The following is a 13,528-nucleotide window of genomic DNA, read 5'->3' as shown; positions in this document are numbered from 1 at the left end:
TAAACAGAAGCAATCTTTCATAGCTCAGCTTTGAACATAGGAAAGCCTATGATGGCAAAAAAACTGCACTATAATAATGGCTTTTTAAAGAGTCTATTTAAAGTTTAGTTCCTGGTACAGGTAGATGGGGCACTGTCAGCCCCAGCTATGTTTCCAATGCACCTGAAAGAGATGCTGGCTTGGACAGGGTGGAAATAGGGCAGAAATTAGTCAGCCTCTCCCCATTCAAGACTTTATCCCTTCCTTTCTCCGTAGGTTTTTGTTTGAAAGTAAAAAATAAAGCCATGTCTTTACTGTCATACACCTCATACCCTCTGGATAAATATTATGGATTTGAGCAAGGATCCTATGGAAAAGTCTGACTAAAAGACAAAATTCTGATAAAGCTAGAATAGAATTCCAGCAGGCTGAACCCAAGCACATATATCTATTCCTTTACAAACCCCGTTAAAGTAAAATTTAAAGGCGTTCCCGTCGTGGCGTAGTGGAAACAAATCCAACTAGGAACCATGAGGTTTCGAGTTCGATCCCTGGCCTCGCTCAGTGGGTTAAGGATCCAGCATTGCCATGAGCTGTGGTGTAGGTCACAGACACAGCTCAGATATGGAGTTGCTGTGGTTGTGGCATAGGCCGGCAACTATAGCTCCAATTAGACCCCTAGCCTGGGAACCTCCATATGCCGCGGGTGTGACCCTAAAAAGACAAAAAAAAAAAATGTAAAATTTAAAGAATTAAAGGCCATCAATTCAGAAGAACAAAGAGACCAGGAATTTAGTCAAGTAGAACCAGAGATTACACCCAATTTCTATGAGTTTTGAAAGGCTGGAAGTGAAATGATTATCTGGTAACTGGCTTAGCTAACCAGGCCAGTCTTAAACCTGGTGTTGCAGATAGTGAAGGCAACAAGAAACAAGTGATGACTTGCCAGCACAGACCTCAAGGAAGATGTAGGAAGCAGAGTTACCAATTACTCTAAGGTGAAATGGGGAGTCTGTAGGTTGAAGCTGAGAAAGATTTGTTGATAGTTTGAATGTGGAGCTGATAGAACCCACCCCCAGATCGGCCCTCATACCCCAGGTAGCCCAGGGACATGCTGGCAAGAGAAGGGAGATTAACTTTCTGGAAATCTAAACAGCTAAGGGTGGGGTGAGATGCTGTACAGAGGGTCAAGTTTGCATTCTGGGTAATGATGCTTCATGGATTTCATTCCGTATCTGGTATAGGAACTCCGGTGTCAATCACATGCATCTCAGGAAGGAGACTGGTAGACTGTCCTCTGGGGACATTGACCTTTAAAATCTGTATAAGTGTATTACTTGGATTCAAATAAAATTAAACTAAAAGAAAGAGAGTGGAGGAGCTAATACATGACTCATCAGGAATTTTAGCTCAAGTTATGATTTATAGCAAACCTCCTGGATGGTGTGCAATGCTGTGGCTAATGTTGTGATATGATATGAGCGGGGAGTGGAGGGGTGTGTGTGGGGTGAACAGTCAGTTTAGCTGGGGACTCCAGATGTCCTCAGTGAGTACAGTCCTCTGAATATGCTTGTGTGAAAAGTAATATTTTGGATAATAAGAATAAGGAATTTGTGATAGCCACAATTTGGGGGCGATGGGAAACAACTGTGGTCATGGAAAATCCAGGAAGAAATAATTGGATATTAGCAAGGAAAAGTCTCCGAACACATATCCACCCCTAGAGCAGTCAAGGGCAGGGGACCTGCTTGTTACCTTTTAGGGACATGCAAGGAATTGCTTTCTAATGACACTCTCACTATCTTAATAGCTTTTAATGGGGCAAGGTATGGTAGACCCTACTGATGCCTTCCTAAATTTTCTTTACCACCTGGCGCACCTGTCCACAGCTACTGCAGGTACTGCAGCTAATGGCTTACATGGGCGAGCTCCCTCACATTGCCCTTGGCTGATAGAAGCTTCCTCGCCAAGCAGTTGCCTGAGAGATTATACCCTCAGCCCCAAGAGATGGGGTCTGGACAGGCTAAGTGCCTTTCCTCTTGGGAACACTTGGCTTTTCCTCTGAAACTTTTCCATGAAGCCTCCTTAAATGTAGACTTACTCAAAGGAGGCACTTTTAAAAACTACTCCTTACTCTTTGGGTACAGAGAGATCTTCTGCCTTTAGATTTATAGACCTTTTATCTTGGTATTATCTCTTTTGGCTTTGTTTCCAGAATTTTTAACTTTCCACGTTGACAGTATGCCAAGGCTTTTGTCCTGGTTGTAGCAATGTCAGAGGGTTTATCCCTTACCTATGATACATCTATTACTTTTTAAGTGTTGTTAACTGGTAGGCTTATTGCAGATTTCAGGTTTCTATACTCCAAAACCTGTGAGCCCCACTGGACATATGGAATGGGCAACATCCACACCACTAGTACCAGAAATTGGCTTTTGAAGCCTTTTTCTTTAGCCTAATCATTGCACTTTCTTCTGCAGTAGCTCTGGGTCTTAGGTTAGGCTGACTAGAAGCAGCATCTGAGAGAGGCATTGGATGCCTGTCATTTATTAGGAGAGTGTTCTTAGGAAGAAGGGAAGGAAGGAAGCAAGAAGAGGCAGGGAGGAGTTCCTGTCGTGGCTTAGCAGAAATGAATCTGACTAGCAACCATGAGGCTGCAGGTTCGATCCCTGGCTTCCCTCAGTAGGTTAAGGATTTGGCATTGCTTTAAGCTGTGGCATAGGTTGCAGATACAGCTCAGATCCCATGTTGCTGAGGCTGTGATATAGGCCAGTGGCCACAGCTCCAATTTGACCCCTAGCCTGGGAACGTCTATACACCATGGGTACATCCCTAAAAAGACAAAATAAAAAAAAAAAAAGAAAAATAAATAAAAGGCAGGGAAAGTAGCTGAGCAGAGATGTTGTCCCAGGTAAAGTCAGCATGAGGCTATATTTTGTCCCAGCATTGCCCCATCTTGGGGCAAAGGACAGTATTTTGTAGCCCCATGTCCATCACTGGGCCCCCAGAGTGGGGATTAACCTTCTGGGCTACTCCAGGTGAGGAGGCTCTCAGTCAAGGGCAACTCTGAGGAGGAAGTCGTGGAGAGCAAGGAAGGTTCCTGAGAGGGAGTTTGGGAGTAAGGAGGCCTGTGGGTCTGGAGTTTGGCAAGGGAAGAAGAGAGAGGATGTGGGACCTTTTAAATCAGGATATGATTTTGTGTGAGCTGGGAATTGCTGAGTGATTGTGAGCAGAGAGGTAAATTTTTGGATGTCCATGTTTGAAGGCCCACTTCTATAGGGGATTGTGGAGGAAAGTACAGCTGCCTGAAGCCCACCTGAAGGTTCTAGGAGAGAAATGGTTTATATAAGTGTAGTTGGGCCAGGTGTCATGAGAAGTGGCTGTATTCAAAATTCAATTTAAAAGAAATTGATATTTTGAAAAGAAGCATGTTTTGAAAGCAAAACCAACTTTATTTGCTATTAATTTATTTGTGCAAGAGCCAGAGTAGCTAAGGTTCACTACATGAGTTTCCTCTGAGGGAAAAAGAAAAGAGGAAATGGGCAGACATGACAGAGGAAATGAAAATGTGGAAAGAAAGGTTTAGCTTTGAGTGTATCAGTAGTTCCTCACTTTGTATTGCTAAGTAGTATTCCACTGTATGGCTCTACCACAGCATGTCTATTCATGCACTAACTGATAGACACTTGAGTGGTTTCCTATTTGAGATTATTATGAACTGAAGCTTCTAAAAATAGTCTTTAAATAGATCATTACTGAATACATGGACAAATACCTGTTATATTTAGGAATTGAATTCTTGGGTCATAGGGCAATTCCAGTACTTTTTAATTCTAGCATTTCTGTTCTTGCTTATATGTTCTAGTTTTCTTGTAAAATTCTCTTTTCTTTTTTTCTTTTTATGGCTGCACCTGCATATATGGAAGTGCCTGGGCTAGGGGTCTAGTTGGCACTTGAGCTGCGAGCCTGTGCCTCAGTCACAGCAACACCAGATCTGAGCCACATCTGCAATGTATGAGCCACAGCTTGCAAAAATGCTGGATCCTTAACCCACTGAGGAAGGCCAGGGATCAAACCTGCATCTTCATGGGCACTATGTTGGGTTCTTAACCTGGTGAGCCACAACAGGAATTCCATCTTTCCTTGAATATATTATTTCTAAAAATGTTAATGTCCCTCTCTGATAGCTCCAATAACATCTCATCTGTGAATCTGCTTCTATTGTTTGTTTTTCTCTTGGTTCAGTTTCTTAGAAAGGCTTTGTAATTCCTTGATGAGTTTATATATTGTGTGTCAAGCTGTAGAAAGCCTGAATGATATTTTATTTCTCTAAAAAGTTTCAACATCTCCTCTGGTATGCAGATCATGAGATGATGGACTAATTACCTTAATCCATTCAGGGACCAAGCTAATTCAAGGTTGGGTTGCACTTTTGTCATAATTTAGTCTACCTCTGATTCCCCCTGCTTCTGCCCTGTGGTCCTTTGGAGTTTCTAACTGAGCTACTAGGTTGCTAACTGGCCCTCTTGCTCATGGTCAGCCCTAAACTCAGTTTTTAATTTTCTCAGTACTATGAAAGTGCAAAAGATTCTGCTTTGCCCTTTGTTTTTCTTATCAGTGTCTGATATTTCTTCCCTGCAGTTTAAGAATTTGGCAAATGCCTCTAAGAAAGCTGACAGCATCAGACTCTCTTCCAAGTACTGTCTTCTCTCATGGGGGTCTTGTGGCTGTTTGGGCCACCCTCAAACTCCACTTCTTATCCCCTGGTCTGTGAGATTGCTAGAATTTCTGCTTGGTTTTCTGCCTATAAATGATGGCTCTCTGCCTTTCTTTGCCTTCTGCCTGGATGGGTGTCAAGAATTGGCAAATTCCCTGAAGGCAGAATAGTTCTAGAATGTCTGCTCACCAGTCTTCAATTCCCTTCCTCTAAAATCTTGGCCCAGAATCCTGTTTCCTCAGCAATTTTTCTGTGATTACCAAAAAAATGAAATTTTGTTATTTTATCCACTTTTCTCATCAGTCTTAGGAAAGCATTAGTCTGTTGCAAATCACTGTGTCATATCAAGCAATGGAAATCCCCTATCATTTTGTTTAAATACTGTTCTTCATGTAGCATGTCTCCTTTTCATTTTTTTAACTTACTCTACTATTTTTAAATTCCTACATATCTGTCACTTCTCATCATTATTTTAAAAACACTAACTATTAGAAATATATATATATATATATATTCAGCCAAGAGGGCACTAAGAAGAAACTATAGGAGATGCATATTTTCATGTTGAAACCAAACCAAATAAAAAATTAATAAACATTTGACTCTTGAAGTTAGACTAGGCAAAAGAAATCTGAAAAAGAGCAAGGAGGTTAAAGAAGATGTCAAAGAATTTAAAAAAACAAATATATTAACAGAACGAAGACAAGCCAGAGATGGGGAGGAAAATCTTTGCAAAACACAGGCCTAATATAAGGGACTGATAGCCACATATACAAAGAACACTTAAAATTCAACAATAATAAAAATAAACAACCCAATTTAAAAATGGGCAAGAGGGAGTTTCCGTCGTGGCTCAGTGGTTAGCGAATCTGACTAGGAACCATGATGTTGCGGGTTCCATCCCTGGCCTTGTTCAGCAGGTTAAGGATCTGGCGTTGCCGTGAGCTGTGGTGTAGGTTGCAGACCTGGCTTGGATCCCATGTTGCTGTGGCTCTGGCGTAGGCCGGTGGCTACAGCTCCAATTAGACCCCTAACCTGGGAACATCCATATGCTGCGGGAAGCAGCCCTAAAAAAGGCAAAAAGACCAAAAAAAAAAAAAAAATGGGAAAGAGATCTGAATAAATACCTCACCAAAGAAGATATACAGGTGACAAATAAGCATATGAAAAGATATTCAATATAATAAGACATCAGGGAACTGCAAACTAAGACAACAAGCAGATACTGCTACACACCTCTTAGAATGTACAAAATCCAGGAGTTTTCGTCATAGCTCAGCAGAAACGAATCTGACTAGCATCCATGAGGACGCAGATTTGATCCCTGCCTTTGGTCAGTAGGTTAAGTATTCGGCATTGCCACGAGCTGTGATGTAGGTTGCAGACACGGCTCGGATCCCAAGTTGCTGTGGCTGTGGTATAGGCCAGCAGTTGCTGCTCTGATTTCACCTCTAGCCTGGGAACCTCCATATGCCATGGTCCAGCCCTAAAAAGACAAAAAAAAAAAAAAAAAAAATGTAAAAAATCCAAAACACTAACAACGTCAAATGCTGATGAGGATGTGGAGAAACAGGAACTCTCATTTATTGCTAGTGGGAACTCATAATGGTACAGCCACTGTGGGAGACAGTATGGCAGTTTCTTAGAAAACTAAACATACTCTTACCATAAAATCCAGGAATCATATTTCTTTCCTTTTACCTAAATAATCTGAAAATATATGTCTACACAATCACTTGCATATGAATGCTTATAGCAGATTTATTCCTAATTTCCAAAACTTGGAAGCAACCAAGATGTATTTTTTAGGTGAATGGACCAACTGGTACATTGAAAAAAGTGAAATATTCCAGAGTGATAAAAGAAAATGAGCTATCAAACCACAGAAAGACATGAAGTTAAATGTATATTACTAAGTGAAAGAAGACAGCCTGAAAATGCTTCATACTGTATGATTCCCACTCATTAAGGAAAATGTAAAACTCTGGAGGCAGTAAAAAGATCAGTGGTTGCCAGTGATGAGAAGGATCACAACTACTCTGTTCTCAAGTTCTGTTTATCATTTGCATGTTGAGAATACAGACTGCATTCTGAAGGACGGCACCTAAATCAAGCAAGGTTTTTCCGTTAGCAACACAGCCATTTTATGGGGCCAGTTCCTTCTCAGTGATGTAGAAGACTGTGAATCCAGAGCATTTCAAAGGTGAGAGCTAAGTATGTCATAATTTTTATGCTATGAAATGGGTTGCTCAGAGAGAAACTCTGTTGTGAGTGATGATTGATAGGTTCCAAGGCATTCAGTAAGTTTACAGATGGTGCCTTTGGTACTAGCAAATTCTGGCCATTCATGTCCATTCTCCAAACGGGAACATATTCCAAGTGAAGACAAATCACTGCTATTTCCATGATGAAAAAATCAAACTAGTGTTCCCCAGTCTTTCATCAAAATATGCATTATTTTAGGGAGTTCCAATTGTGGTGAAACGGAAATGAATCGGACTAGGAACCATGAGGTTGTGGGTTAGATCCCCGGCCTCACTCAGTGGGTTAAGGATCCAGCATTGCCATGAACTATGGTGTAGGTTGCAGATGCAGCTCAGATCCTTTGTTGCTGTGGCTGTGGTGTAGACCAGCAGCTGTAGCTATGATTCAACCCCTAGCCTGGGAACCTCCATATGCTGTAGGTGCAGCTGCAAAAAGCAAAAAAATAAAAATAAAATAAAAAGCATTATTTTTAAAAAGAAGGAGTTCCTGTTGTGGCTTAGCAGTTTAAGAACTCGACTAGTATCCATGAGGATGTGGGTTCGATCCCTGGCCTCGCTTAATGGGTTAAGGATCTGGTGTTGCCCTGAGCTGTGGAGTAGGTAGCAAACATGGCTTAGATCCCCTGTTGCTGTGGCTGTGATGTAGGCCTGCAGCTGCAGCTCCGGTTTGACCCCCAGCCTGGAAATTTCTATATGCATCAGGTGTGACCTTAAAAAGCAAAATTAATTAATTAAAATTAAAAAGGAAACTATGGGAGTTCCCTTGTGGCACAGTGGGTTAAGGATCTGGCCTTGTCATGTAGTGGTTTGGGTTGCTGCTGTGGCATGAGTTGATCCCTGGCCTGGGCACTTCCATGTGCCAAATGCACAGCCATAAAGAGAAAAAGGAAAACTACAAAAATTTACATTATTGCTTGCTCTAGAAGAAATAAACTCATCTGCTCTGTGTATGCATGTATATGTATATATACATGAAAGCTTATTTGCATCTTTCTTTCTTTTTTTTTTTTTTTGCTTTTTAAGGCCACACCTGCAGTACATGGAAGTTTCCAGAGTAGGGGTCAAATTGGAGTTGCGGCTGCCAGTCTACACCACAGCCACAGCAAGAGGGAATCTGAGCCACATCTGTGACCTACACCACAGCTCATGACATTGCCAGATACTTAACCCACTGTTTGAAGCCATGAATAAAATCTGCATCCTCATGGATACTAGTTTATTCATTACTGCTGAGCCACAACAGGAACTCCTGAATCTTTCTTTTGATGGGAAAATTTTTAAGAAAAAAAAAATGCAATAACCTAGGTCATTCAAAAGAAAACAGGAAGTCCTGAAAAGCCAAAATTTTCTTTGAGAAAGACACCTTGGGATTTCCCTGGTAGCCCAGCAGTTGTGGACTCAGGTGTTGTCACTTCTGAGGCTGTGGTTACTGATGTGGTTTGGGTTCAATCCCTGGCCCAGAAACTTCTGCATGCTGCAGATGAGGCAGAGAGAGAGAGAGAGAGAGAGAGAGGGAGGGAGATAGAGAGAAAGAGAGAGAGAGAGGGAAAGGAAGGATGGAAGGAAGGAAGGGAGAAGGAAAGAAAGAAGGAAAGAAAGAGAGAAAGAAAGAGAGGAAGAAAGAGAGGAAGAAAAGAGGAAGAAAGAAAGGAAAGAAAGAGAGAGAAAGAGAGAGAGAAAGGAGGGAGGGAGGGAGGGAGGGAAGGAAGGAAGGAAGGAAGACACCTTGCTCAAATATAGAATTATTTCCTGCTCCCCACCCTCCTAGCTTGCATGCCAAATGTAGTCAGTAGCCTAGCACTTTCAGAAATAGCAATCTGGCAGTTTCAGAGATTTGTAAGCCTTGAGCCAGATGTTTAATATCCCATTGAAAGTACGTTTGTTTTAGCTATACTTGCATTAGGTGCCTTACCTGGGTTGAGGACACCAATCTGCTTCAAGTAATTTTGTATCTGTGGAAAAGTTTCCAGACTATGACAGGAACTTGAGAATTAAGTTTTTAAGGAGATAATAAAATTGTAACTTTGCTTTTGCCATCTCAATTCTTTATGATACATTCAACCATGTAGGCAGAATCTGATGTTTGATCATGGCTTAAGATATTCATCTATTTGCTCTTTTTTAAAAAGAAGTTTTTAAAAAGCTTAAAATCCTTTGATTACTTCATCTTTATTTAAACTTTGATTTTATTTTTGTTGTCTTTCTCATTTTACTCTTTCTTGGCACTTCCTTGATAAGAGGGCTCCTACATAAAGCATTATATGCTTACTGCTTTACCCACAACTTTGTCTAGATTCTGAGTTGCAGCTGAAAGAGAGCCTCACTGGGCCAATTACCCAATTAAGAAATAATACTGAATGTGGTAGCGGAGGTTTCCAACTGACTGGCCAGTTAAGGTCTTAGAATGTACGTCAGAGATATTGCCCAATTATAAGGTCTAACCTCTAGATTTATGTTGGGGCCCATGCATGGGTTGGAAAAAACTCATAGCAAGGTGAAGAGAAAAAAATGTTTATTGAGATAAGAGACACTGCTAGCACAGCAGGACGACTTCCTAACAATCAGGGAAAGCTAACCCCAAGCACGTGGGCATGTCTATTTTTATAGCCCAGAGACAATGAAGAGAGGGGAGGTCAAGGATACACATGCTGGTTGGTTGGGGCCTATATTACTCCTATAGGGGTGGGGTGAGGAGTAGGCCACATATCTTTCCTAGTAGGGGGCAGGAAGGAGTAGACCAGGTTGCTCAAGGTGGGGGAGGGGGCTCAGGTACTTTGTAACAAGTACAATGAGATAGGTGGGATGATAAGTGTCTGGTAATTTTTATCTCTGCCAGAGGCTTTTTGAGTTTTATCTCCTTGGAGAGGCCTTGAAGTCCTACAATTTATAGTCCAGAGACTTAATATTATCAATATCCCAAACATGATAAAGAACAGGTTCACACATAGAACATTCTCAGGATACTGGAGAAAGGAGGCTTTCAAGATGTTTCTCTCCATATAGAATTATGACAGCTCTGAGAGTGAATCTGAGCCCTGCAAGCCATTGGATTCAGCTATGAAGTTTGGCTTTGCTAGTCTTCATTGACCAGGTGGAAGACCTTAGTAAAACACATTGTGATTGGACTAGATAACCTAGAGTCTATCTTATGACAATTCTAAAGCTCCCAAACATGTATGTCCATATGCGGGACTTTACAGACTTACTTGTTTTCAATATCTGAGACCAAGAAGTTGGTTATAAAGAAACAAAATAAAGAGGAACTTAAAACTAGGACAAAAGGTTATTCGAGATAAGAGAGATCATAAAGCATGCCTGAATGTCTTTTTTCTTAATCAAAACAAAACCTCCTTTGACTCCTTATCTACTTCTAGATATTACTGCATGTTCTACCCCCTTCAAACCCAAGCCACAAAATAATGGTCTGCACAGTGTTTTCATTTCCTCACTGCCTGTTTTCTTTCCTTCCCTTTCCAATATGGCTTCTCCCCTGCCACTTTCCTGAAATTTGTCAAAAATCACCCAAAATCTCCATATTGCCATATATGATAGAAGGTTTCAGTCATCATCCTGACCTCTCAGTAGCATCCAGCATAGTTGACCTCTGCTGTTTTTACCAAAAAACTCACTTCTCTTGACTTCCATGACACCACTCACACCAGAGCTTATCGACCACACGTTGGCTGAATGACTTCTTTCCTACAACCCTTCTCCTAGCTACTTCTAAGGGTTAGACTTCTTAAAATTTCAGTTCTCAAACTTATTATTTACCTTAATGTTGTTCTCCTGGGTGGCATAGGATTTGATTGCCTCCAGCTTGGGTCATATGCCTACCATATTGGGGGAAGTCATGATTAAAATCCCCACTAGTTGTGCATGGAATCAACAGGAAGCTCACCAAAGGCATCCAAAGAAATTGAATGAGAAAGATGTTGGATGAGCAGCCCTCCATTGCACTCAGATCACTCAAAAAACTGGTAATAGGCTCTCCTTCCATGTGCTAACCCTACAGAAAAGTGGCCCCACCTGCTGAGTTCATTTCTCTGTGTTCTATTCTCTGCCCAGTTCCTGGAACAATAATTATTCACTATCTTCTCAATTCTCTGATGCCTCTGAACAGATTCCTTAAAAATGCTTTCTTCCATGTTTCTAGTTGCTCTTTTTTTTTTTTTGTCTTTTGTCCATTTAAGGCTGCACCCATGGCATATGGAGGTTTCCAGGCTAGGGGTCAAATCAGAACTACAGCTGCTGGCCACAGCCACAGCCACAGAAAGACTGGATCCAAGATGTGTCTGCAACCTACACCACAGCTCATGGCTCTAGTTGTTCTTGATGAGATGTTAGTCTGAATTACTTAGGCATTATTACCAGAACTAAAAATTCTTAGGGTGGAAATTTTGTCTCACAAAAACTCATTATAGTTGATGGTGCTTGATTCTCTAGTTTGATGATTCATATGCTCTGGCCATAGGCAAAAATGCCCTCTTCCTTTGGTAACCACCATGTATTTGAACAAAAACTCTTGTCTAGAATTCTTAGACACTCTAATGATGGAAGAAAATATTACTCTGTTTCTTGCTTTAACACTCTAAGTAGAATATCTAAGTAGAATCTGGATTGAATGTCCTAATTTTCCAAAGGCAGTGTGGCATTTAATCTGTTAACTTAAAGTTCATTCTTGATGAATCATAGCTAGCCAGTCTGGATCACAAACCAATGATTTTTCTATTGATGTGAATAATTTGCACAGAAAAATCTGTGACTCTGTTAGGTTGTCTAGCCTGACTGCAGAAACTGAAAACTCAGAGGGAGCCCAAGTGTTCTTATTTTGAAATATTTAGTCTATCATCTGGTTGGGTTGCTTCTTAAATTTGTCTGAAAATGTAGAGGATAAATAGGCTTTGAGTGGGAAGATGACAGACTCAAGAACTTAGACTTAACTTTATACAAGAGAAGCAACAAAAGATGAAGATAGTTGGTTACTGGTTGACAGACCCAGATGGTTTAGGTTTGGACTGAGACTTAGTGACCAACTTCCAATGACTGATAATCCAAGCTCTCTCAATCACTAAGACAGAATTGGGAGCAGTCAAGCATCCAGTATACAATGCAGCATCCTTGCATTGACTGCTTCCTTTCATTGTTTACTTTTGATAATAAGTGTTGGTAAATATTTAGATTTTTTCTAAAAAAAAATAAAATGCAAACACATTAGAAGTGGTAGATGTGGAGGCCAAACTTGGAATTCCAAAGCATGGAGACATAGTAAGAAAATGTCCCAAAAGTTCATTGTGTGGACTATTTGGTCTGTGCTTTAAATTTTAAAGGTGGGTTGGCTTTAACTTCAGGACAGCTTTAATAAGGTCTTTAGTCTGCCGTTACATGGAGACCTAAATAAGCCCCTAAAGCCCAATTCCTAATTAGATTATTAACAGGTCAATGATTTCTTCAGTAGCAGCTGCTTCCTGTGGTAACCATCAAAATAGCTTTGCATTCCAACTGACTCTAGTAACCAGGTCAGTTTTCACTGACTTCCACTGCTTCCAAAAATACTTTAGGCTGATGGAGTACCTGTCATCTATGGCCTGCATGCTTCAAGAATAACTCATCCTTAACATCTGTGAGAATTAGAAGGTTTATGTCTTGATTAATGATAAATAAAATGGTGGCATTAAGACTTGCTCACCTCTAAACCTAAGTCAACAGAAAATACATTTGGGGTTTAGTATTGGCTCCTCAGCTTTCTTTTTTTCTTTTGACATGTACCACACTCCTTCCCCCAATCTGTTCTATCTGTTCTGATCTCACCACTCCATGTGATATGTTTCTCAAATCTCAGATGCTTTGGATCTGCTTAATGATGTACTTGTGAGTATACCAGAGACCATATGGGAAGCAGGGTAGGGAGTCTGACAGAGCCGTAGACCGAGTGTAAAGGAGATTTAAAACTCTAGTCCCAGCATGAACTTGGAATGAAGTCTTAGGACTGGGCTTTCTGGCCATACAGTGAAGTTGGACTACATCAGATTCTATTACAATTTTCCAAACTGCTATCTAGGCGCTGCTGAGGCAAGGAAAAGAGGAGGAGCAGGCAAAACCCCAGCTAACTTCCTTACACTTACGTACACTCTAGTCACACACAGACACACACACACACACACACACATCTTAAACTCTACATTCTGTTCCTTAAAAGAAATAAAACTCTGCACAGATTTCTTGGAAAATGTTCAACTTCTAAATAAATTTTTTTAAAATCATGGATCTTGATGATCAAGAGGACCTTGATTAAGCTTTCAGGGATGTTATAAGATTGCTCCACTTACAGATTAAATACTTACCTTGAATGGTGCAGGCTCATTGACTCTTAAGTTTTCCCAAGGTGCCTGTCCTAGAGAGAATGAAAATTTCCCCCTCACTTTATTTAGGCTTTTACTATCCCCATAGGATGAAAAGTTAGAGAAAATACTTTCTCCTGGGAGGGGGATCAGCATCCCTGAACACTTCCCCACTTACATACTCTGCTCATACTAAGTGACTATAACACTTTTAGGCAATTAAAACATGG

Source organism: Sus scrofa, chromosome 13 (assembly GCF_000003025.6).
Source record: "Sus scrofa isolate TJ Tabasco breed Duroc chromosome 13, Sscrofa11.1, whole genome shotgun sequence".
In the NCBI taxonomy this organism is placed as follows: domain Eukaryota; kingdom Metazoa; phylum Chordata; class Mammalia; order Artiodactyla; family Suidae; genus Sus; species Sus scrofa.
The sequence above is the reverse complement of the archived record's forward strand: the minus strand, read 5'-3'. Positions refer to the sequence as shown.